The sequence below is a fragment of the Podarcis liolepis genome, assembly GCF_965112155.1.
Source record: "Podarcis liolepis genome assembly, chromosome: 17".
NCBI classification, from domain to species: Eukaryota; Metazoa; Chordata; class Lepidosauria; order Squamata; family Lacertidae; genus Podarcis; species Podarcis liolepis.
In genome coordinates this window covers 37,434,696-37,459,829 of record NC_139571.1, presented here as the reverse complement: position 1 = coordinate 37,459,829, position 25,134 = coordinate 37,434,696, and the positions used below count along the sequence as shown (strand labels likewise).

Sequence of the window (25,134 nt, the reverse complement as noted above, 5' to 3'; positions counted from 1 at the left end):
CCTCTCTCTTTCACCACATGCATCGAAGAAGCAACATCTACTGAGTGAAAGATGCCCTCTTGGCTCCCAGGCAAGAGAGGACAAAGGGACTGTCTTCTTATAAGATAGATTCCAAATGTATGTTACTTCATTAAGCATAAGTCTGCCTTCTGGGATCCGATTGTGAACAGAATGTGAGTAGACTCTCTTTAAACTTTTGTAAAAGACTGTGTCGTCTCTTCTATTTTATGAGGAAATAAGGGGAAATTACCAGAATAGTTATTATAGAGGCTTTAGCGAGTCTGAGCAAACACTGCCGTTGCAAACTTAAAATAAAGGGGAATGTATTACTCTGCTGAAATTGGGGAACTTGTTAACACAAGTTGGATAAGGATATAATCAGACAAGATATCCTCTCCTGCATCCCTGAACATTCCCACAACCAGGAGGGAGCAAGATGGTGGCGAGGTCAGCTCTGCCATCGCATTCGCACTTCATCAACCTTCCTGCCTGCTTGCTTGTCCCCCTCTGTCAGGTGGCGGAGGAACCAACCCCGACGGCAAGTTGCTAGGAACAGACAAGACAAGGAAAAGCCCTTACCATCTGCGTTTATTCAATATTCACAGAGAGAGGCTTGGGAATGTGGCCTCTTGGAATAACGGTGTTGCTACGTGTGAAACCCCACCCGCTCTGTCTCTCCCACTTCCTCATGAATCATCGATCGCTATGGGTGCTGGAATGTGACTTCTGCCTTTGAGCTCTTTGCTCTCCTACTTTCAAGGCCCACCGTGTTCTGGGAGGGGGGGTCTTGAATGCTTTCTAAAGACACTGCCTCAGCTGTCCCTGCCCTGGTGCTTCCTCCTCCTCCTCCTCCTCCTCCTCCTCCTCTCCCATTATTTCCCAGTTTTTCCCTCATTTGCCTCTGAGCTGGTGACCTCCCTCCCAGTTGCAATTCTGAACTGTCTCCTTCTTCTCTGGAAAGGTCAGGCTGGGGAGGCGGTCTCCACCATTCCTCCTCTGCCCAGTCTCTGACACCCTCCCAATAAGCAACCACAACCCACCTGCGAGGAAACCAGCAGAGAAGAAGAGTTTGGATTTGATATCCCACTTTATCGCTACCCGAAGGAGTCTCAAAGAGGCTAACATTCTCCTTTCCCTCCTCCCCCACAACAAACACCCTGTGAGGTGAGTGAGGCTGAGAGACTTCAGAGAGAAGTGTGACTGGCTCAAGGTCACCCAGCAGCTGCATGTGGATGAGTGGGGAATCGAACCCGGTTCCCCAGATTACGAGACTACTGCTCTTAACCACTACACCACACTGGCTCTCCACCCCCAGCAAGCCAGCTGTGGCTCCCATAAGAATTGCTGTGCGGAACATTCATTGTGATCCCTCTTCCAGCCAATGACATAAGGACAATGACCCAACAGTACGCAAGGATTGCAGCCTCTGTCCCCCTCGCCTTTGCCACCCGTTGGTGGAATCAAAGGCTCGGCTCGCTGGAAAGCAAAATACAAGCAAGGAGATGTTAAAACGGGTTTCCCCCTTTCAATGTGAGCTTTCTTTGCTTTGATTTCCCAGGCTGTCATCCTTGGCAGCCTCCCCCGACAAAAGCCTCAGAGGGAAGCAAGTCAGAAAGATCCGTCAGTCCGGGGCATGTTTGAGCTGATGCTTAGTCAAGCAGGCAAACTGTGGCTGACAGATAACATCTTTGGAAGAAGGTAGCTGAGCGGGTGTCAAGGAGGCTGAAGAAGATGGATGAGAAAAAGGAAACTGGCCAGCAGGGTTGGCCACGCCCATATCTGGACCGATCCATTCCCAGCATGAGATAGTTTGGTCCTGGGCCAGAGCGCTGCCTCTCCCTGCTCTGCAGCCCAGCTTCTTATCTTGTACACTGTGTGAGGACGGGGAAGATAAATTTTTAGCTTGTTTGCTTTTTGGTGAGAAAATTCACACTTTACGAACAAACGCACGGCTGTCCTTCAAATTCCCATTTCTCCAGATTTTGCACTATAGTTGTCTAACCAAACAATGTGTGCTAAAATGTATATTTTACAGAAAAGTGTGAATAATTTATTTTCATTTCAGATGTTCATACAGTTATACAGTCATACCTCAGAAGTCAAATGGAGTCCGTTCTGGAAGTCTGTTTGACTTCCAAAACGTTCGGAAACCAAGGCGTGGTTTCTGATTGGCTGCAGGAAGCTCCTGCAGCCAATCAGAACCGGCGGAACCCGCGTCAGACGTTCAGGTTTCAAAAAATGTTCACAAAGCAGAACATTCACTTCCGGATTTGTGGCATTTGGGAGCCAAAATGTTTGAGTCGCAAAACGTTCGACTTCCGAGGTACAACAGTACCGTATAATATTCAGAAGTTCTAAGTGGTGTGCAAAGAATGTTTTTTAAGAACCACACAGAGAACAAGAACAATTAAAATTCATCATAAAAACAGAAAACTCTCTTAAAATGAATGAAAATAGCACATTAAAATGCAATGTAATGAGGGGACTGCGTGCAAAAATGTCTGGGTTAGAAGAAATTAGAATAAAGATGCTAATGAGTTTTCATGATGATTTATTATTATCATTTTTAAAATGTAAACAAATTTGTAAACTGCTGCAGAAATGTAGAGGACTGAATTTATGATTGGAAAAATTAGAACTGAAAGAAACCAAAACTGACAAATTCATCCGTTCCTAACCCTGAGGAAGTAAAATTCCCCAATTTTTTAAATCACAAATGCTTAAAATTAAGTTTTCTAAACAAGTTGAAATGCTTCTTTCATAGCTTTAGCTATCTGTGGCAATAGCAAGCCAGCTGTTTCGTCAACAGAACAGAATGGAAATAATTTAAGGCGCTATAAAAACATCATTCTGCAACAAGCCATGTCGATTTTCAGAAAAGTTGTCCTATCCCCACTGCCCCAGCCAGATATAGAGGTATTGTAAATAATACCAGAGGCCCTGCTGTTAAGGAGTGCTTCAGCTTTCCTCATATTTCCTCATATGCAGTCCAAATATCTGGAGGGCTAGGGAACCCCGACCACTGGAATATGTACTGGTCTTTTAAAATAGAAATTAAACTACACCTTCCATCAGCTCCAGCCCCACGATGTCTGGAGGGTCACAGGTTGCAACATTAAAAAATATGGTTTCCAGAGGCAAGGAAGGAAATGAAAACTTTCTTTATGGAAACGGCCAACACAGAGTTAGTTACAGGAGATAAGTGGCTTGCTCTTCGATTCACATGGAAGGTCCTACTCGGCTCCTGCGGTGAAGAAGAATGATTGCAGTGACAAGCTCCCTTGTGCGGCTAAAAGAATTATTACTTGAAGCCAAGCCTCAGAGTGCAGCATCGTTAATAAGCTTCCTCCAGGAAAGACATCATTCAGCCAGGCAATGATCTGTAATCCTGATGGTTCCTTCAGATCAAGCTCTGCCACAGCAGGCACTGTGATGCCCGCCTCCATCTATGGCTTGTTTGCTGACTGATTGAGGCTACCTTCAGTTCAATAACAGAACAGAGGGAGCATGGAGAGGGAGGAAAGTGGGGAGAGGGGCTTATCAAATTATGAATATAATAGTGGAGAGTGGGGCTTTCTTCCCTCTCTCACTCATAATATTAAAACTCTGGGCTCACTCCAAGCAAAAATGAACAGCATGGAGCTTGAGATAGAAGGAAGGAGCAGCTTCATACACTGGGCAGAATATGTGAGGACCAGTTCTATTCTTCTAGAAGAAGAAGAGTTTGGATTTGATATCCCGCTTTATCACTCCCTTTAAGGAGTCTCAAAGCGGCTAACATTCTCCTTTCCCCTTCCTCCCTCACAACAAACACTCTGTGAGGTGAGTGGGGCTGAGAGACTTCAGAGAAGTGTGACTAGCCCAAGGTCACCCAGCAGCTGCATGTGGAGGAGCGGAGACGCGAACCCGGTTCCCCAGATTATAAGACTACTCTAGAGCAGCCTTTCTCAACCTCCGGGTCCCCAGATGTTGTTGAACTACAAATGCGTCTCGAGGCCCCAAGACCCACCCCCAAAATAAATACACACGGACACTTATATTAGCTTAAGTTTTTGGGCAAAATTTTTGGCCACAACTTTATTGAAATACAATCACGTGAGTGGTATTGGCTTAGGCATTGACTCCCCACTATAATTGGCTCCACCTCTCAGGGCAATCGTCCAATGGGGTAAACCAAACGAAGGAGCTAGGTCGATGAGGACCAACCGAAGCTCACCCTGGGGTTCCTGTGGTCCTGGCATGGCCCTAGCCCCTCAAGCGGACTTCAGACGAGATCCAGGACCCCCAGATTCCTTTTACGGAATACCCAGTTCCTGGAGGGGCAGGTGATGGCCATACCTCCCCTCCCCACAATCCAACTGAGCCATTGCCTAACCGCCACCTTACAAGTTGTGACGATTTGCTGAGGGGTAGGCGAAAACCAAATGGCTAAAGCCAATCTTCCAAATGGAAAAATTCCTACCCAGCCCCTGTTCCAAAAGAGGTGACCCAAACCAAAGCAAGGCCAAGCGACTCTGCCTAAACTAGGGAGGTTGGGCGGGTGTTCAACAGTGCGAAGCAAGTGCCCCTCCTTGCATCACACTGCTGTTTTTAAAGCCCCTGGGATCACGCCACCCACTAGGGATTGGCTACAATCACCTGGTGTGATCCCAGGGGAATGGCCAGGACTTCTTGCTCCTCCCCCCCCATTCTAACCCTATCAGGTGAGCTCTTGGGTCCCGTTGCGGGGATTCGAGCCGCCGACCTTCTGATCAGCAAGTCCTAGGCTCTGTGGTTTAACCCACAGCGCTACCTGCATCCCCTTTTCCTTAGGATGTCGTTATTGCCATTGGAGAAACGTTGGAGGGTTTGGCATTATGCGACACCCGAGCCAAGAAGATAACTAACTATACAACCTTCAGAAGATGTCTGAAGACAGTCCTCTAATGCCAGCATAATTCCTATCCTGAAAAGGCAACAGTGGAAGAAGGACATCTTCTCCATAGTCTGAGGTGAACAAAACACACAAACTCTGCTCATTGTGCAGTCAGTCCCCTCCCCCTCTAGGAACCTGTCAGGATCCCATTGAACCCAGACCCTGGGGACCTTGGGAAGAGTGAGGGGCTGAAGATAGGATGCAACTGTCAGTAAGCAGAGGTGATGTAGGGATGAATGAATATGTCAATGAACCAATGAATATGAATGAATATGTCAATTTTGATTTGTCCCGGTTTCTCATTTTTCAATCATTTCCCGGTTTGCCACATTTCCGCACCTTTTTTTTTTAAAGTCAAAAATACATCAGCATTTCCTTGCGCTCTTTCTTTGACATACATTTCATCAATTAATTTTCCCTGATGCAGCAGTTTTCTGTAAGTTAATGATAGATGCATTTTTAATCCACACTTTCCCCAGGGGTCAGTTTTGTACCCGTCGTTTGGTTGGAAGGCTACATTCCCCCCCAAAAAAATTAAGGGTGAACATTTTGAAGAATAGCTGTGTTTCGGCTTGGGTACTGTTTTGGGGAGAAGTGTGAATCTAGCTGGTTCCCTTTAAGATGTAAAGCAAACCAAATTTCTCCCCTACTCCCTAATGCAGGCTTCCTCAACCTCGGCCCTCCAGATGTTTTTGGCCTACAACTCCCATGATCCCTAGCTAGCAAAACCAGTGGTCAGGGATGATGGGTATTGTAGTCTCAAAACATCTGGAGGGCTGAGGTTCAGAAAGTCTGCTCTAATGGATCAGGCTCAGAATCAGTATGTAGAGTCCTCTGGCAGTAGTTAGGGCCATAGTGCTTTGAAAGGACCTACTGCTACTGCCTACCCTTGGCCCCTTCTAATCTCCCTCTCCAGTGTTCAGCTTTGAAACTATGTTGTGGACTGGCATCGCCAATCAGAAGAGTGCCATTTTGGTTGACATCAAGTAAGCCATTTGTGGGTGGGTGGGTGGGTGAGTGGGTGGGTGTCCCCAGTAGTGATGTATGGAAGTGAGAGCTGGACCATAAAGAAGGCTGATCGTCGAAGAATTGATGCTTTTGAATTATGGTGCTGGAGGAGACTCTTGAGAGTCCCATGGACTGCAAGAAGATCATGCGTATCCATTCTGAAGGAAATCAGCCCTGAGTGCTCACTGGAAGGACAGATCGTGAAGCTGAGGCTCCAATACTTTGGCCACCTCATGAGAAGAGAAGACTCCCTGGAAAAGACCCTGATGTTGGGAAGGATGGAGGGCACAAGGAGAAAGGGATTATGGAGAACGAGATGGTTGGACAGTGTTCTTGAAGCTGCCAGCATGAGTTTGACCAAACTGTGGGAGGCAGTGGAAGACAGGAGTGCCTGGCGTGCTCTGGTCCATGGGGTCATGAAGAGTCGGACACGACTAAAGGACTAAACAACAACAACAACGGGTGGGTATCCCAGTGGCATAAAAAAAGAAGTTAAGGTAAAGGACCCCTGCATGGTTAAGTCCAGTCAAAGGCGTCTATGGGGTTGCAGCACTCACCTCGCTTTCAGGCTGAGGGAGCTGGCATTTGTCCACAGACAGCTTTCCGGGTCATGTGGCCAGCATGACTAAACCACTTCTGGTGCAATGGAACACTGTGACGGAAACCAGAGTGCACGGAACCACCATTTACTGCCGCAGTGGTACCTATTTATCTACTTGCACTGGTGTGCTTTCAAACTTCTAGGTTGGCAGGAGCTGGGACAGAGTAACGGGAGCTCACCCCATCGCGGGGATTCAAACCACTGACCTTCTGATCAGCAAGCCCAAGAGGCTCAGTGGTTTAGACCACAGCATCACCCGCATCCCAGTGGCATAGGACAGGTCCACAAGCTTGGGGTGAAGAGAAAGAGGAAATGGAAGCCATAGGGAAAAGCAAGGTAGGAGGAAATTCAACTTGGAAAGGAAGTTGAGGGTGGCACACAGTGTATCTCCAGGACCAAATTTCCATAGATATCCATGACTTGGTGGGCATTTCACTGCTTTTTATTGATTCTGAAACAGTATCTCCCCCAGCATTTGTAAATGACAGGTGAGACAATGAATGCAGTCAGCTAGACCAAGCAAATGAGTTATTAGCTACTCATTTCAAGGCAGAAACATCAACAGCTCAGCTACAGGCTCGTGAAGCTGCAATGCTTGGCTCATCCACACTGTCACATTCCGAAACAGGCCCCGGCACGTCCGCTTTCTACAACAGATTTAACAAGCAAACCACCAAGGGACGAGCCCTTTCCGTGGCAGGGTTCACATGTCCCCAGCGGTAGCTCTGCGTTGAAACCATTTTAGGTGACACTGAGTAACAGCCTGTAGAAATTTGATGCACGGTAATTGCAAGCATGAGCAGTCCCACAACAGGGACATCATTTCTTGGGCAGAAATTGTTGGTTATGATGTATTCCTATAAGAAAAAGAGAGAAAATACATTTCTTGCAACTCTACCAGATACTGAATCTATGTATTTTGCATAGAATCTAAGCAATAAGTGCTAAAATCTACCCAGTGAGCATCTCTGTGAGAGTCTTGGGTTCAAATCTTAACATAGACTCAGCTCAGCATTGGAAATGTAGCCGCCTATGAGCAGCTCTTTTAGCTGGGTAGCTCAGTTGGTAGAGTGTGGTGCGGTCAATGCCAAATGTTATGTATTCAGGGTCACCTTTGACTGGACGTAAACATCTGGGATCCTTTACCCCTTTACCATATGTTAAGTTGTGGGTGAACATATCAGACGACACAGTGATTCTTTAAACAGCTCTTGTTTATTCACAGGCCAGGACAGAACTGAACTGAAGGGTTCAGTCAGCCTGCTTATATAGAGCTCCAGTACAACGTTACTGTAACAACTTTATAAAACTATCCAATCACTGAACGTCACTTTCGATCCTTTATTTGCATAACTATCTACAGTATCCCCCTGCTGGCCCAGGGTGAGAACTTCAGTACATAACACCACACACACACACACACACACACACACACACACACACGTATTAATAGGCAGAACCACGCCTATCCCCAAAGCACAAGACTTCAATTTCCTCATTTGTTAGACATAATGACGAAGGTTGAATAAGTTTTGCTTTTGTGCTCTTGCACACTACCTAGGATTTATATATATATATTTATTAGTTTTTTAACATATCATTTTCAACAGTAATTAAACATACTTTTACATCTTATTCATTTTTTTGACTTCCATCAGTCCTGTCTGAAAATTTTCCAGTCTAATCTCTTAGTATGCATTTCTTATTTTCCCTAGTACATTTCAATCTCATAATCAATATCCCTATCTTTTTCTACTTTGTAACTTTTCGTATATTTCTCCTTACAAAACATCTTGTAGTCCTACTAGCGTAATTTGTTGATTACAGTTGCTCTTCAAATAACACTACCTAGGATTTTTGAAGTGTGTGTGTGTGTGCACAGGTACATACATATTTGTGTATTTGTGTCCATGTCATAAATGAGAAATGTGTTGTGGAGGACGAGTGATTCAGGCGAGACATTCCACCAAGCTGTGCTTCCTGGTGCTGAAGCCCAGTGGCAGAACAACACCGTATTTTTCGCTCTATAAGACGCACCAGACCACAAGACGCACCTAGTTTTTGGAAGAGGAAAACAAGAAAAGAAAAAATCTGAATCTCAGAAGCCAGAACAGCAAGAGGGATCACTGTGCAGTGTAAGCAGCAATCCCTCTTGCTGTTCTGGCTTCTGGGATAGCTGTGCAGCCTGCATTCGCTCCATAAGACACACACACATTTCCCCTTACTTTTTAGGAGGGGAAAAAGTGAGTCTTATAGAGCAAAAAATACGGTAATTAATACTGCAACCAGAGGGAAACAGGAGGGTGTGGGTGAGCACATGCAAATCATACACAGAGAGGGGGAAAACTGATCTTCAGGAGCCGTTTGCAAGATAATGCTCCCGTTTGTGTGTGTGTGTGTGTGTGTGTGTGTGTGTAGCAGGAAACATGAACAGGTGGAGGCTACACCAAGCAGAGACAGGAGCAGCCTGGGACGGAAGGGAGAAGCAGAGAGCTGCCATGGAGGTCACAGCAAAATATTGCTAACTTCCTTGCTTCCGCCCTGGTGCAGTTACGCACTCTCGGTGCCTGGAGGTTATAGGCAAGGACATGAGATATTTGCTGTACCAGGTTAATCATACACTAGAATCTGCTTCATTTCCTTAAATTCTTGATAAAAGTCTGAGTCACCACGCTGAGCTCTGTCAGTTTATTTACTCTTCAGCCTGGGCCAAAGAGGGAGGCGATGCGAATCTCCCAGCAAATAGCTGGCATAACCCAAAGCCTTTTGACTGTGATGGCTATTTTCACAGGAATATTAAACTTGCAGTACAACATGGGGAGGGCATTGGGAGGGGTAGCAATGGCCACAGCCACTTTATAATCTGATAATTCATTCCTATACTAGGCCACTGAGTGAAGCTGGGGCAGGAAATGCACTTAAGAAAAAGATTATCGTTCATTTGGCTCTATTTTCTTTCAGTGGACTTTGGTCAGAAGCTCCACTGACCTCTGGCTAAACACTCCCAACAGAACTTCTCGCAAGCCTTTCTCATTTATTTATTTATTTTGCCAAAACGCATCTAAAGGCACAGATCTCAACCCGATTCTTGCACCCTGCCAATTTAAGAGCTGGAGGCTACGACGTTCACACCGCCAGTAATTTGCTGCCAAGAATGCTCAGAATGCCTGGAACAGCTCCACAATGTAATAAAATAATTAGTGGAAGCAAAAAATTAAAAGAATGCAGAATAGACAGGGCAAAAGCCTGGGACACGTGTTAGGAAATGAGCGGTGGGGAGATATCATCTCTCAGCTTCTGCTGCTGCATAAAACTGTTCATGGAGCCCTGAATTTCAGGGCAAAAGAAGTTGCCATACACCAAGACAGACCATTGGTCCGTCTCGCTCAGTATTGTCAACAGAGAGACAGTGTGGTGCAATGGTTAGAGTGCTGGACTGGGACCTGGGAGACCAGGGTTCAAATCCCCGCTCAGCCATGAAGTTCACTAGGTGACCTTGGACCAGTCACTCACTCTCAGCCTAACCAACCTCACAGGGTGGTTTTGACGATAAAATGGGGAGGATGCCAGCTCAGCTCCTTGGAGGAGAGGTGAGATCTAAATGTAAGAAAGAAGGGGGGGGGGGAGAGAAAGAATTGGTGAGTGGCAGCAGCTCTCCAGGGTTTCAGGCAGAGCTCTCATCCAGTGCCACCAGAAGATTCCAGGGACTGAACATGGGACCTTCTGCATACAAAGCAGTGGTGTAGCATGGTTTGCCGGTGCGGGGCAAATGTTGTGCCCCCTAGTAGATTAGGAACTGGCCAGTGCCACCAGAAGATGCCAGGGATTGAACACGGAACCTTCTGCATACAAAGCAGTGGTGTAGCATGGTTTGCCGGTGTGGGGCACGTATTGTGCCCCCTGGTAGATTAGGAACTGGCCAGTGCCACCAGAAGATGCCAGGGATTGAACACGGAACCTTCTCTATACAAAGCAGTGGTGTAGCATGGTTTGCAGGTGCGGGGCAAGTGTTGCGTCCCCGGTAGATTAGGCAGCTGGGTGGAGGAATGTGCTGGGGGGTGGGGGGCTTCCACCCTGGGACACTTTCTTGCCTTCCTCCCTCCTTGGTGGGTGGCACCGGCAGTGCCCTCCTCCTCCCCCTCGGCCAGGCCTGGCAGCATGCAGGTGGCGGTGGCGAGGCGTGAGGGTGGGGGGCATGCTGGCAGGCACCCACACTGGGAGAACTCAGCACTCTCAGGATCCAGCTGGGAGTCGCTGGTAGCAGCCTGAAAAGGGGCCACCACCACCCCCCCCGCCCACACACACACTATGCCTCTAATGCAAAGTAAGTGTGCTGCTCCTGGTCTGTTATGGTCTGAATTACTGGTCTGAATTATGGTGCTGGAGGAGACTCTTGAGAGTCCCATGGACTGCAAAGATCAAGCCTATCCATTCTTCAGGAAATCAGCCCTGAGTGCTCACTGGAAGGACAGCTCCTGAAACTGAGGCTCCAGTACTTTGGACACTTCATGAGAAGAGAAGACTCCCTGGAAAAGACCCTGATGTTGGGAAAGATGGAGGGCACAAGGAGAAGGAGATGACAGAGGATGAGATGGTTGAACAGTGTTCTCGAAGCTACAAACATCAGTTTGACCAAACTGCAGGAGGCAGTGGAAGACAGGGGTTCCTGGCATGCTCTAGTTCATGGGTCACGAAGAGTCGGACACGACTAAACGACTAAACAACAACTGGTCTGTTGGCTCACTGAATGCATAGTATACTCCAATATTTCCCTACTATTAGAAACTCACCAATAACCAGTGATAATTCCTTTAAGGGGAATTGGGGGGGTTGCCCCATATTTCTCCTTTGCCTATTGTCACCGATACTCATAGCATCTTGCATATTTATGTGCATCTTGTTTTAATACCGTGCAAGTGGGTGAAGAGTAAATGGATGGATATTTACAATAATTGGGTGCGGGTTTTCGTTTTCATTTTTAATGACAAATGCATGGGTTTTCTCACGGAAAAAGAGCATACGAGGCCCAGTCCAACGATTTCCATTTTGTGTACTATTAAGTTCTATGCAATTCTCCGAGGTACGAGATAGCACTGCGCCATTAATTGACTACAGTTGATAACATGCTACTTTTAACCTACTTTTCCATTTTAAACAATACTCACGCGGCTCACAAAATCCGCACAATGCAATCCATCAGAGAGCAAAATGAACTAATAAAACAGAAAGGAGAAAACAGAAATTTAAAATGTTATCAGTCCAGTCCATGGAGATTAAAAGACCACCTCAACATATTTTTTGAAAGAAAGAAAAATACAGTTAAAAGGCAGCACAAAAACATCGTTCAATGATTATGCCAGATGGTGAGCAGAAATGGAGTTGGCTGAGACTCGTTCAGGAGGACATCCCATAACCTCGGTACCGCAGTAGACTGGGCCTATTTCCACCACACGGGGGGAAATAGACAATGGAGTGTAGCTCTGAGGGTGAAGTCAACCTCCCCAGGGTGCAAGCCTGGGCAGTGCGCATGAAGAATTTTACTGGACTGTCCACATATAATTCTGCTTTTCCAGTTGTTCTGCATTGTTTCCCCAATATTACCGCATTCTGGGCATTTGAAGGGGCACTCCTGCACTTGTTGGCATCCATCTGTCTCGAGAGACAATGGAGTGTGCCTTCTCTCCTGGGCGCAAGCCTGGGAAGTGTGTGTGGAGGTGCCCAGACAACAAGACTCCCCACTCTTGGTCTCGGTGATGTGGTCCAAAGGAAAGCAGAGCAATACGTTTGGCATCTGCTTGGCTGCCAGATAAGGGATGCGGGTGGCGCTGTGGGTTAAACCACAGAGCCTAGGACTTGCCGGTCAGAAGGTCAGCGGTTTGAATCCCCGTGACGGGGTGAGCTCCTGTTGCTCGGTCCCTGCTCCTGCCAACCTAGCAGTTCGAAAGCATGTCAAAGTGCAAGTAGATAAATAGGTACCGCTCCGGCGGGAAGGTAAACGGCGTTTCCGTGCACTGCTCTGGTTCGCCAGAAGTGGCTTAGTCATGCTGGCCACATGACCCGGAAGCTGCACACCTGCTCCCTCGGCCAGTAAATAGAGATGAGCGCCGCAACCCCAGAGTCGGCCATGACTGGACCTAATGGTCAGGGGTCCCTTTACCTTTTGGGCTGCCAGATATATCACCCACCCCTCCCCTAATACCCCATACCTCCACTGTGCCTAATGGGAATTTAAGGATACATGTCTGTCATTCATTCCTTGCATGAGATGCCAGTGTACCCGCAGCAAACGGAATTGCTGTGTAAAGTGTGGAGCAGCTCTGACAGTGAGCGAAAGGAGCCAGCCCGCTGGTTCATGAATAATTCACATTTTTCAAAATAAAATAAAACAGGGGCCGGTGTCCCTCATTGCCTCGCAAACACTGGCATCAAATTTCAAAACAGTAATTAAGTCTCCTCCAAACAGAGATGGAAAATATCCTGTAGGACTTAAGCGCTCTATCAAAAATCTCACCCGATCGGACCTGAATGCTCTCTGCAAACTTTTCACGGCACCAGACACCAAGAATTATTTGTAAGATTTCCACAAGGGGTTTTCGGGGTGGAATAAATCTCTGGGACAATCAGGTTCCATTTGGGAACAATTCATCAGCAGGGAGACAGACAGAGTGTGCAGAATAAATTACTCTTCTGATCTGGCAATGATGGGTCACCCATAAGAATCTTTGGAGAGAAGCAACTGAGCTGGGACCGCATAAAAACCAGAATGCAGAGTCCGCAAATTGAAACCGGAATGCACTTTCCCCCTCTTTCCCCACCTGCATCTTTTTCCCCTATGGAATGAGATATTTTAAGAAGAAGAAGAAGAAGAGTTTGGATTTGATATCCCGCCTTTCACTCCCTTTAAGGAGTCTCAAAGCGGCTAACATTCTCCTTTCCCTTCCTCCCCACAACAAACACTCTGTGAGGTGAGTGAGGCTGAGAGACTTCAGAGAAGTGTGACTGGCCCAAGGTCACCCAGCAGCTGCAGGTGGAGGAGCGGAGACGCGAACCCGGTTCCCCAGATTACGAGTCCACCGCTCTTAACCACTACACCACACTGGCTCTCAACACCACACTGGCTCTCAAGAGGCTCAGACTAGGTAAAGACTATACCTTTAACACTGAGACCCCATGGATATAGGGTGGTATATAAATTCAATAAACAACAACAACACCAAAAGAATCCTTGGAACTGCAGTTTACCCCGCTCAGCACCCTTAACAAACTGCAGGATTGTGCATCTCGGCCAATGGTCAGATGACCCAGCAGCATCTGGAGGTCCAAATATTGGTAGCTCCCGCCAGCTTCGAAGCTCCTCTGTCTCTCCCCTTATTTCCCTGCCCATGTGCAGAACTCTTTCTTCAATACAGATGTTGCTGGATTGCAGCATCTGTCAGCCTCAGTCAACATGGCCAGCAATCGAAGATTAGGGGATCTGTGGTCCAGCAAAATCTAGAGAGCCACAGATTCCTCAACTCCAACTTCTCTGCCTCCTGCTGCCTTGGCTCAGCCTTCTCTGAAAGAGTTTCTTTGAAGGCCCACTTTTCATCATCGCTGTCAACGTTTCCCTTTTTTTAAGGGAAATTCCCTTATTCCGAATAGGATTCCTCGCAAGAAAAGGGAAAAGTTGACAGCTATGCTTTTCATCGTCCCCTTATCCATTTTCACTTTCTCTTTAATTAGGTCCCAGTCACTCCATCCATCCAAATATCCCTATTTTCGAGAGACAGTCCTGGATTTACAGAAGCTGTCCCAATTTCTGATTTGATCCTAGAACGTCCCGCTTTTCCTTAGGACGTCTCTATTTTCATCAGAGAAATGTTGGGGCAACCCCTGTGCCAAGGAGATAAGTATACAATATTTAGAAGACATCTGAAGGCAGTATAGGGAAGTTTTTAAAAAATGTTTAATGCTTTATTATGTTAAATGTTAAAGCTATGGTTTTCCCAGTAGTGATGCATGGAAGTGAGAGCTGGACCATAAGAAGGCTGATCGCTGAAGAATCAGTGCTTTTGAATTATAGTGCTGGAGGAGACTCTTGAGAGTCCCATGGACTGCAAGAAGATGAAACCTATCCATTCTGAAGGAAATCAGCCCTGAGTGCTCACTGGAAGGACAGATCCTGAAGCTGAGGCTCCAAGACTTTGGCCACCTCATGAGAAGAGAAGACTCCCTGGAAAAGACCCTGATGTTGGGAAAGATGGAGGGCACAAGGAGAAGGGGATGACATAGGACGAGATGGAGGGACAGTATTCTTGAAGCTACCAGCATGAGTTTGACCAAGCTGCAGGAGGCAGAGGAAGACAGGAGTGCCTGGCGTGCTCTGGTCCATGGGGTCACGAAGAGTCGGACACGACATGTTTCTAAATATGTTGGAAGCCACCCAGAGTGGCAGGGACAACTCAGTCAGATGGGCGGGGTATAAATATTATTATTGCTGCTGCTGCTGCTGCTGTTGAATAGGATGTCCCTATTTTCATGGAGAAATATTGGGGGGTATGTTTCATTTCTGGGAGCAACTCCTAAGCTCTCCTCTGCTGCTCAGCTTCACTGTGACATCATCCCCCCAGCTTCTGTGACATCATCACTGCCCACCCAGCTGTTGCCTGGGGCTTCATCACTGCCACAAAATCCCTTACCTGTCTGAGCATCTAACATGCAGCTTCGCAGAGGCCTGGAAAATCCCATCCAGCAGGACAGGAGGAGGGAACATAGAGATCTGCAAGATGCCAAATTCACAAAGCCGGCAGCTGAAAGGGAACAAGAAGGGCGGGAGCAAAAGAATCTGGGCTCCTTGCAACCTTTGCCCTCCAAGCCTCTTCCAAGTGACCTCCTGCTTCAAATCAGCTTTGTTTGTTTAAGCCCAGTGGCAATTGCTGGTTCAGTGTAAATCGAATGTAACTTTTCCAAGAGCTCATGGAAACTTTCCCCGCAAAGGTCATTGACTCTTTGTCTCCAAGAAGCCTTTAAACAGTGGCGACTGGCGTTGGGCTGAGCGCGGCTTTCAGTAGAGGATGAATGGCATGTTGACCTCCTTGATTCAAAGGTGAGCAGGGTTCATGTCTTTTCGTTTGCAAACAGGGACCCATCTAACCTTTACATAATGCAATCTATGGCTCAGCATTTAATTGAATGTCTGAGGCGCGCATCAATTTGGGCAAAGAGAAACAGTCCAGTTGATGCCATTATCAAGAGCAATTCAAGATAAGGAAGAGTATGGGGGGGGGGAACCTCGTGTAATTTGTTGAAAGGCACGGTAATTCACTTAAATCCTGACACCTTTGATAAAAGCTAATTTATGAAGAGGCAAACATTAATCTGCTTGCAGGGCCTGGGATGGGGATCTTGCTGTTAATACAATCTGTCCTTCGCAGACGGCCGTGGCTGGCTTTGGAAAGGCAGATTCGTCCTCCAAACTGGGCAGAGAAAGGGCTCGACCCTTTGGAAGCTTTCCACCTTCCTCGCCCCACCCTCCAGTCTCTACTTCTCAATTTGTATTGTATTATTTTAAGCACTGTGGCTTGCTGTTGTTTTATTGATTGTAGTTTAGAAATTATTTATTGTAATTCTTAAGAGTGGATTTCTGTTTAATTTTTATATGCTGGTACTTAATACTATTCTATACTATGCTAATGATTGTTGAATATTGCTTTATTTGATGTAGGCTGCTTATTTTAAAATTATGTTTTATTATCACATTGTTGTATTGCATTAGATTGTTATAAGGTGTACATTCTTTGTTTCTTGAACTTGTAAACAGCCCTGGGTATTGTAAGATAGAAAGACGGTATACAAATTAAAAGTGATGATGAAGAAAGTCCCACTGAGCCTCTTGGCCTTGCTGATCAGAAGGTCAGCGGTTCAAATCCCCGCAATGGGGTGAGCTCCCATTGCTCTGTCCCAGCTCCTGCTAACCTAGTAGTTTGAAAGCACACAAGTGCAAGTAGATAAATAGGTACCACTGTGACGGGAAGGTAAACGGCTCTTCCATGAGCTCTGGTTTCCATCACAGTGTCCTGTTGCACCAGAAGCAGTTTAGACATGCTGCCCACATGACGCAGAAAGCTGTCTGTGGACAAACGCCGCCTCCCTCGCCTGAAAGCAAGATGAGCACCACAACCCCATAGTCGCCTTTGACTTGACTTAACCATCCAGGGGTCCTTTACCTTTTTACCTAGTGGTGTATCTTCCTTTAACAACATCGCTGCATGTGCTCAGTAGAGAATCGGTGCATAGGTTACATCATCAGCCTGATACTGTCAAATGTTCACTGCTGCTAGAGTCAGGTGTCAAATCCTGGCAGCTATCATTTGTCAGCTGCAACTCCCCCCCCCCCAATGACTCAAACCTAATTTACACACACACATCTTCCAAAGCTATTTTCAAAAGGAGAGAAGTAGTGCACATGCGCCTAACCCAGGGCTAGACAGTGTGGTGTCCATATATATATACATTCAGATGCTAACTGCTACCTATCTGATAATGCTCAGCGCTGACAGCTGCTGCATGCCAGCTGTCAGATAGTGTCAAATGACTGGGATTGCAGCATCTTTCCGTGTCGAATGCTGATGATGAACGGCGAATATGTGCACATCCAGATTGGGGGGTGGGGGACAGTCGCAGGAGTTCAGGAAGCAAATTTGTTTCGGCTCCGTATGGCAGCATCGCTCAGGTCTGACCCCCTCTTTCTCACTCCATTCCAGCTCTACTCAGGCCTCTCTACCTCCATCTCGCCACTGCCCATCACAGAGTCTTAGTTCTGGATGAAGGGCTCCATCGCACAGAGCTTATTTCAAGGTCTGAGCTTGCAGCTTAGGACCACGTGGTTACAATCCATGCAGCAATGTGTGGGGCGGTGGGGAGGATGAGCTTGGTTTGAAAGATAATAACCAGGGAGGCAGAGCTCCTTGCTCCTCTGAACTGTCTGCTCCATCCCTCCTTTAAAGCTCAGGGCAGGTAAATGAGAAAGCTCCATCAAAGTGAAGAATGAATGGGAAAGGGGGAGGGGCACCATTTTGTCTTCTGTCTTTTAATCAAAGGCTTGGGAGATCTTACAGAAAGAAGGGAATGAAGCCTCTGGGCAATCTGATCAGATAAATGAGCAACTAACAACAAGCCAACATCGTTTAATTAGATCTGCAGCCAAGTCTGAGACAAAGACTTAAACTCAGATGAGCTCGTTCCCAACTGACTTTCAAAAATCCCCCACATGCTAAGTATGGTGGAATCACTCCGGTAATTTTGTCTGGACACATTGGTATACTGGAAAGGCTGCCAGGGAGGAAAATCCTCTGGATCTCAAAATGGTTAGAGCGGCATCATGACAGCTGGCTCCATCAGGATCTCAACCAAGGAAGGGCGAGTTTCCGATTCCTTGTAGATAAATTGGTTTGCTTTCGAGCTGGGAAGAGAGTTGGGAGGTAAATAGGACCAGGGAGGGGAAGGTGTGGCTCTCCAAACATGATTGGACTTCAACTGCCCATCATCCCATGCCAACAAGGCCAAAGGGATTATGGGAGTTGGAGCCCAACTTCTAGAAGACCACAGCGTCCCCATTTCTGTAGTATAGGAGGTGATAGTGAATAAATCCAGACCAGTGTAACGATTAGTTGCATCAAGACAGATGCACCCTTTATTCACGTTGTCCAGAGATGCTGCAAACCTCAAGGAAGATCACTGTGCAGGACAGCCGGGGAAGAGGATTCTATGTCTGCAAGCTGGCAAGGGTTCAGACTCTTTAAAGAAGGAACCAGAATGCTCCCCTCAGCCACCACACCAACCACTCAAGGGATCTTAATTTTCCAGGTAAGCTGTCAGAACACACAGCAAAGGTCTCACCTGGAGGTCCAACAGCAATGCTGGAGTTCATGGTTTCAAGGCAAGATTCTGCCTTTTATATTCTTGGCAGCTCTCAGCTATGGGTCTAAACAATCTTGGTCTCTAGACAGGGCCAGCCCAAGAAATTTTGGCACCTGTTGCGGACCCCAAAATGGCTCTAGGGAAGCAGGGATGAGGGAAGATCTACATCAGGAACAAGGAGGGATGATCGACATTGGGATCTGCTGCCACCATGGATCCTGCCACCTGAGGCACTTGCCTCACCTTGCCTCATGGGTGGGCTGGCCCAGAAGCACCAGTGGTCACCTTTGGCAAGGACAAGGCAACTTCACATGGAGTTGTGATGTGTGCAGAGGGGGGCAACTAAGATGATCAAGGATCTGGAAACCAAGGAATGGTTGAAGGAGCTGGATATGTTTAGCCTGGGGAAAGAGAAGACTGAGAGGAGATATGAGAGCCATCTTCAAATATCTCAAGGGCTGTCACATGGAAGGCGGAGCTAGTTTGTTTTCTCCTGCTCTGGAGAGTAGGACTCGAACCAATGGCTTCAAGTTACCATAAAGGAGATTCCAACTCAACGCCAGGAAGAACTTTCTGACTCTAAGAGCTGTGGAACGGACTCCCTTGGAAGGTGATGGACTCTCTTTCCTTGGAGGTTTTTAAGCAGAGGTTGGATGGCCGTCTGTCAGGGATGCTTTAGCTGAGATTCCTGCTGTAATGGCCTGGGATTTGGACTCGGAGGCTGAACCCAGCCTGCACAGGATTCCCCACCTCCAGAACCAGCTGAGCCGGGGCTGGGGCTTAGAATCATAGAATCATAGAGTTGGAAGAGACCACAAGGGCCATCGAGTCCAACCCCCTGCCAAGCAGGAAACACCATCAGAGCACTCCTGACATGGTTGTCAAGCCTCTGCTTAAAGACCTCCAAAGTAGGAGACTCCACCACACTCCTTGGCAGCAAATTCCACTGTCAAACAGCTCTTACTGTCAGGAAGTTCTTCCTAATGTTTAGGTGGAATCTTCTTTCTTGTAGTTTGGATCCATTGCTCCGTGTTCGCTTCTCTGGAGCAGCAGAAAACAACCTTTCTCCCTCCTCTATGTGATATCCTTTTATATATTTGAATCACCCCTTAACCTCCTCTTCTCCAGGCTAAACATGCCCAGCTCCCTTAGCCGTTCCTCATAAGGCATCGTTTCCAGGCCTTTGACCATTTTGGTTGCTCTCCTCTGGACACGTTCCAGTTTGTCAGTGTCCTTCTTGAACTGTGGTGCCCAGAACTGGACACAGTACTCCAGGTGAGGTCTGACCAGAGCAGAATACAGTGGCACTTTTACTTCCCTTGATCTAGATGCTATACTCCTATTGATGCAGCCCAGAAATGCATTGGCTTTTTTAGCTGCCGCGTCACACTGTTGGCTCATGTCAAGTTTGTGGTCAACCAAGACTCCTAGATCCTTTTCACATGTACTGCTCTCAAGCCAGAACCTGAAGGGTCCTCACCTGTGCTGGATCCTCAGGTGCAGGCACCAGCTGAGGCTGCTCTGGCTCCTGAGGTGATGGAGGACCCATTGTCTGCAGGTGCTCCACTCTCAGCCCCGTCAGGGGAAGCTGAGGTTGCCTCTGGGTCCGGTAACCCTCCAGCCTCTCCTGAGCTGCAGAGGCTCAGGGCAGAGAGGCGGAGGGAACTAAGTTCCCGCAGGAGGAGTGCTTGCCTCCAGGCCAGGAGAGGTGAGTCACCTGTGGACCAGGGCCGCCCTGTACCTGGGGCAGATAAAAGCCAGCCAGCCCCAGTCCCAGGTTGCGGGAGCAACGTTGTTGGTTGTCAGTTCTTGCCTGCACCCTGTCCTGCCTCTGCTGGCGCTCCTGACCTCACCCGACTCCCTGCCTTGGACCCAGCTTCAGCTTTGACAGACTGCACCCTCGACTGGACTCGGACTTCGCCTCACGGTTAACCCTCGGGACCAGTACACCTGCATTGCAGGGGGTTGGACTAGATGACCCTCAGGATCCCTTCCAACTCTACAATTATATGATTCTTTGATTTTAAGAGGAGCTGAGAAGGGAAGAACGAGTAGAAAGAATCAGCGAGTTTTGGAGACAATTGGCAAGATGATGTATTGGGGGATCATGCCATTGCTTTTGAGGTGGTGGTGAGATTTTGGTGGTTTAGCACTAGCAAAGCCTGTGCCTGCTTCCTCCTCCCACCCTCTGGGCCGCTCAACCTGCGTATTTGTAGGTAATCAAATATGACTTTTAAAATACTGTAGGTCTCTGATAATCTGTCCCCACAAGGCACTTGACCTTGAAAACCTGCCCTGGAAATGTCTGCTACTTGGGGAAGCAGAGAACACAAACAACAAGAATAGTAACTGGCGATCTGCAGCAGCCTTTTAATGGCACTCCCAATCCCTTCACTTCCTAGGAAATCGGGCCATGATTTTGGATGCCAAGAAATATAGCCACTAAGAGTAAGCCTGCCTAACATGAATAGACAATCTTATATATATAGACTTAAAGCCAGCAACACAGCAGCCATTAGTCTTGGGGGAATGCACTGTAGCAAGCCCAAATACCCCAGGATCACCCATCATATCATTTGGCACATTGCTCAAAACACAGTGCAAAGAACAAGCAGGAGACAGCAGCTACTCGGGGAAATTTCTGTAGCCGTTTGACTTCTGCCTAAAAAATGCTCTCTTCTTTTCTGGTATTTTGAATCTCATTATGCAACCCAGGCTCGCCTCCGCAGATGGGCATCCGAGGCAGATGGCTTTTCTCACGTGAGCAAGCTCCCAAAATCATTCAGGAATGCAGCAGAAATAGATGCCCAGCCATGCCAGTCTGGAATGAAGTACAAAGTCTGGCATGATGGATGTGGCTGTACAGTGGTGCCCCGCAAGACGAATGCCTCGCAAGACGGAAAACTCGCTAGACGAAAGAGTTTTCCGTTTTGGAGGTGCTTCGAAAAACGGATTTCCTATGGGCTTGCTTCGCAAGACGACAATGTCTTGCGAGTTCCTGCTGGTTCCCCCCCCCCTTTTCTAAGCCGCTAAGCCGCTTATCAGCTGATCCGATCAGCAGATAAGCCGCTAAAAGCCGCTAATAGCGCTAGTAGCGCTAATAGCGCTAATCCGCTAATCCGTCAATGGGCTTGCTTCGCAAGACAAAAAAACCGCTAGACGAAGAGAATCACAGAGCGGATTCTTTTCGTCTTGCGAGGCACTACTGTACAGTCATACCTCGGGTTACAGACGCTTCAGGTTATGTTTTTTCGGGTTACGGACCCGCCGAAACCCGGAAGTACCGGAATGGGTTACTTCTGGGTTTTGGCAGTCACGCATGTGCAGAAGTGCTAAATCATGCTTTGCGCATGCGCAGAATGTTCGCAACCCGAGCATCCACTATATTTGGAAGATGCTCTGTTGCCCAGGACGTTTTGCTGCTCTAAGAAAAACTGAAAATGCTGCTTCTCAGCCTTTTGGCTAAGATCAAGTGTTGAAAAAGTTGCCCCACTGGGAGGAGGGCCACTGCAGAGGTGGTTTAAGGGGAGTTTAGGGGAGTTTTGGGACGTGGGTGGTGCTGTGGGTTAAACCACAGAGCCTAGGACTTGCCGATCAGAAGGTCGGCGGTTCGAATCCCTGTGACAAGGTGAGCTCCCGTTGCTCAGTCCCTGCTCCTGCCAACCTAGCAGTTCGAAAGCACATCAAAGTGCAAGTAGATAAATAGGTACCGCTCTGGCGGGAAGGTAAACGGCGTTTCCATGCGCTGCTCTGGTTGCCAGAAGCGGCTTAGTCATGCTGGCCACATGACCCGGAAGCTGTACGCCGGCTCCCTCGGCCAATAAAGCGAGATGAGTGCCGCAACCCCAGAGTCGGTCACGACTGGACCTAATGGTCAGGGGTCCCTTTACCTGTACCTTTAGGGGAGTTTTAGGGGAGTTTGATCAGTTTCCCCACAGTGGGCACTGAGCAGGGTCACAACAGCCATGGTCTATTTGGACCAGCAGAGGAATCAGAAGAGGGGAGAGGGCTGCTGTTGCACTCAGGTCCTCCTTGTGGGATCCCCCTAGGCATCAGATGGTGGGAACTGGATGCCATTGGCCTGACCCAGCACAGTAATTCTTGTGTTCTTATAAGACGTCATTTTCAAGGAAGGAACGGAGTGGATGGAGAAGTGTCAGCACTGAGAGATGTGCACACACACGTGTTGAGGAACAGGACCAGACTCAATAAACTTGTAGGCTCCTCCAGACACCCATATTCAGCATTCATCCTGATTTGCTTGCGCCAAGCTTACATGCTGGTTAGACTATGTCAGGTCTCTATGGATGTCCGAGACCATGCTGAGGAGGGCTACACTGAGGAGGAATGGTGGGAGCCACTCCCTCCCCCTGCTCCTGATCCTGAATCTTCCCAGGAGCAGGAGGACAGTATAGATTAGGAACAGTGGTTTGCAGAGGGGCATAGTTCCGAAGGCAGAAGCTGGGAGATACTGGACAGGGAACAGCTAGGAGAAGAAACACTGGGAGAGAGAGGGTTAACAGATTCACAGTCTCTGGACAGCATCCAACCCCCTTCTCCAAAGTCACAGAGAGCTCATAAAGTGTCAGAACAGAAAGCACAGAGAGTACAAGCTCAGATTACAAGAGTGACATAGATTAATAGGGACAGAGGGGGGAGTGTCCCTTAATTGGGAGCACCGCCATTTCTAGGAGATGTGCTCTTTGTTCTCTCGCTGTGGTTATTAAGGATTCTAACTGGTAAGGCTTTCCTTTCGTTTGATCTCTTATCGACTGCCATGGGGGGGGGGGCGCCAATTCCCCGAAGCCTGACAATGGAGCATTTGATCTGATATGCTTATAGGTCAATGAGTATTCATCCTGCATTCAGGAGGTGTTTTTTAAAAAAACATTTCCCCATTAATCATTCATTCATTCATCCCACACTTTTTGATGCATTTCCTATCACTTTCCCGACTGCAAAATGTCTTCTTCTTTTTTTGTTTTTAAAGTGGATTTGTTGCACTGCGGCAAAGAGAACACTTTGATTGTTCAAACTTGGAGTTCCGGTCTGCAGTCAAATCGCTCTTACAGAATAGCGACAGTCCGGAGATACAGACCCCGCTGTTCAGATCCACCTGCACCCAAGGGAGGCCGCATCGTTCTTCCTCCCCTCCTGTGCTTTTTCCCACCCCCTCCTACCCGCGTTGTGCATTGCAAAATGTCCTGTCCGCTGCACGGCGGTGCCTGTCGCACACTTAAAAAGGAAATTTCGCTGATGCAGCAGGTTCCACCCAAAGCTCCCTCCCTCCCTTGCTCCCTCTTTCTTTCTTTCTCACTCTCATCAAAATAATTAAACAGTTTCAAGCTTTGCCAAGTTTCTTTTCTTTTCTTCCTTAAGACCCGAGTGCTTATTGATTTCTTTCTGGGCTATCGTATCTTCCAACTCTGCCAACAAACCGGCAGGATCTTTCAGTAAATCTGCTTACATTTCAGTGGTGGTGTTTACTTATTGGATTATTTAAGATGCATTTATTTATGAAGAAGAGCTTTAGGAGGAATGGACGTGTGGGGAAGGGGTGGTTACCTTCCTGCCCTTTCTACTCTAAATGCCTTCTGGCTAAAAATTGCCGGTATGGAAGTTCAAGAGCAGAAACCTAGCTTTCAGAGGCAGATTCCCTCGCGGATAACCAGGAGAATGTAGGGTTTGTTTATTTGCCATTACCCACTGCTCCTACATTAAAAGTAAAAGCTAGTAATGAGAATTCAGGCAAAGGCATCAGCTGAATGGTGGCAGGTTGCCAATTAACAAATGTTTTCTTGAACTGACCAGTAAAACCAGTTATCGCAGGTGACCAGCAAACTCCAGAGTCTGCCAAGCTCTTCCACTCGTAATCTGCCATGTTTCATTCTAGCTCACCCCCTAGTATGCCTGGTTGACCTCATGGCCTTGCTCTGGGTATCAGTACGTTTGAAAATTAGCCTCAACAACCCATTTGGGAAGTCCTGATTTTCACTAAAAACGTCCTATGCCCATGCAAACCTAAACAGGGATGTGGATTTTTGTAGAGTCATTAGTCCTCCATTTTGGTACAGCTTGACTCCATATTTGGTAGGAGACTACTGTAAGCAGTTGAAAACACTAGCAGATTTGAGATAACACTTGTAATGGAACCAGAACTATGGAGTTATAAAGAAATATAGATTACTGGAAAAGATGCAGTAAAAGAAGTTTAACAACAGAACCCATGGAAGGAAAGGTGGGAAGTCCAGAGATTCAGAGGAATCTTTCAATTGTGAATGTGTGATGCGGTATTACTGTAATTTTAGATTTGTAAAACCAAATAAAAAATATTTCAAAAAAGAAACTGCTATCGTGAGTATGGAGGAATGTCTGCTACCCTGCCCCAGATGCACTCATCAAACCACATCTTTTCTACATTGCATTTATTTGGACAATTGAAAACACAACACAGGCCCCCTGCTCATCAGCTTCTTTCAGGGTTGTTCTATTGCAATGGAGGTGATGTTATGAGTTTTTCCCCTCATCTGCCTCTGAACTGCTACCTCCCTCAATCCCCTGTTGTAAATTTATACAGTGGTACCTCGGGTTAAGAACTTAATTTGTTCTGGAGGTCCGTTCTTAACCTGAAACTGTTCTTAACATGAAGCCCCACTTTAGCTAATGGGGCCTCCTGCTGCCGCCACGTGATTTCTGTTCTCATCCTGAAGTA

The 25,134-nt window shown here is 47.3% G+C and overlaps 2 long non-coding RNA genes across 3 annotated transcripts in view; one reads left to right on the top strand and one right to left on the bottom strand.

Moving 5' to 3' along the window:
- Positions 1-6,646: 6,646 nt before the first annotated feature.
- Positions 6,647-25,134, bottom strand: part of LOC310696523 — a 31,393-nt gene continuing 12,905 nt past the window's right edge. The window contains exons 1-3 of one of the 2 annotated variants that reach the window (XR_014520607.1): positions 15,203-15,300; positions 11,690-11,737; positions 6,974-7,381 (exon numbers count right to left, since the gene is read on the bottom strand). This is a non-coding gene — a long non-coding RNA (uncharacterized lncRNA). Of the gene's footprint in view, positions 7,382-11,689; positions 11,738-15,202; positions 15,301-25,134 lie in introns of those variants that run through there. The other variant, XR_014520606.1, reaches the window with a different exon arrangement.
- On the top strand, positions 15,477-23,772 carry LOC310696512. Its single transcript, XR_014520594.1, has 2 exons — positions 15,477-15,609; positions 23,413-23,772. It is a non-coding gene; the product is annotated as an uncharacterized lncRNA (long non-coding RNA).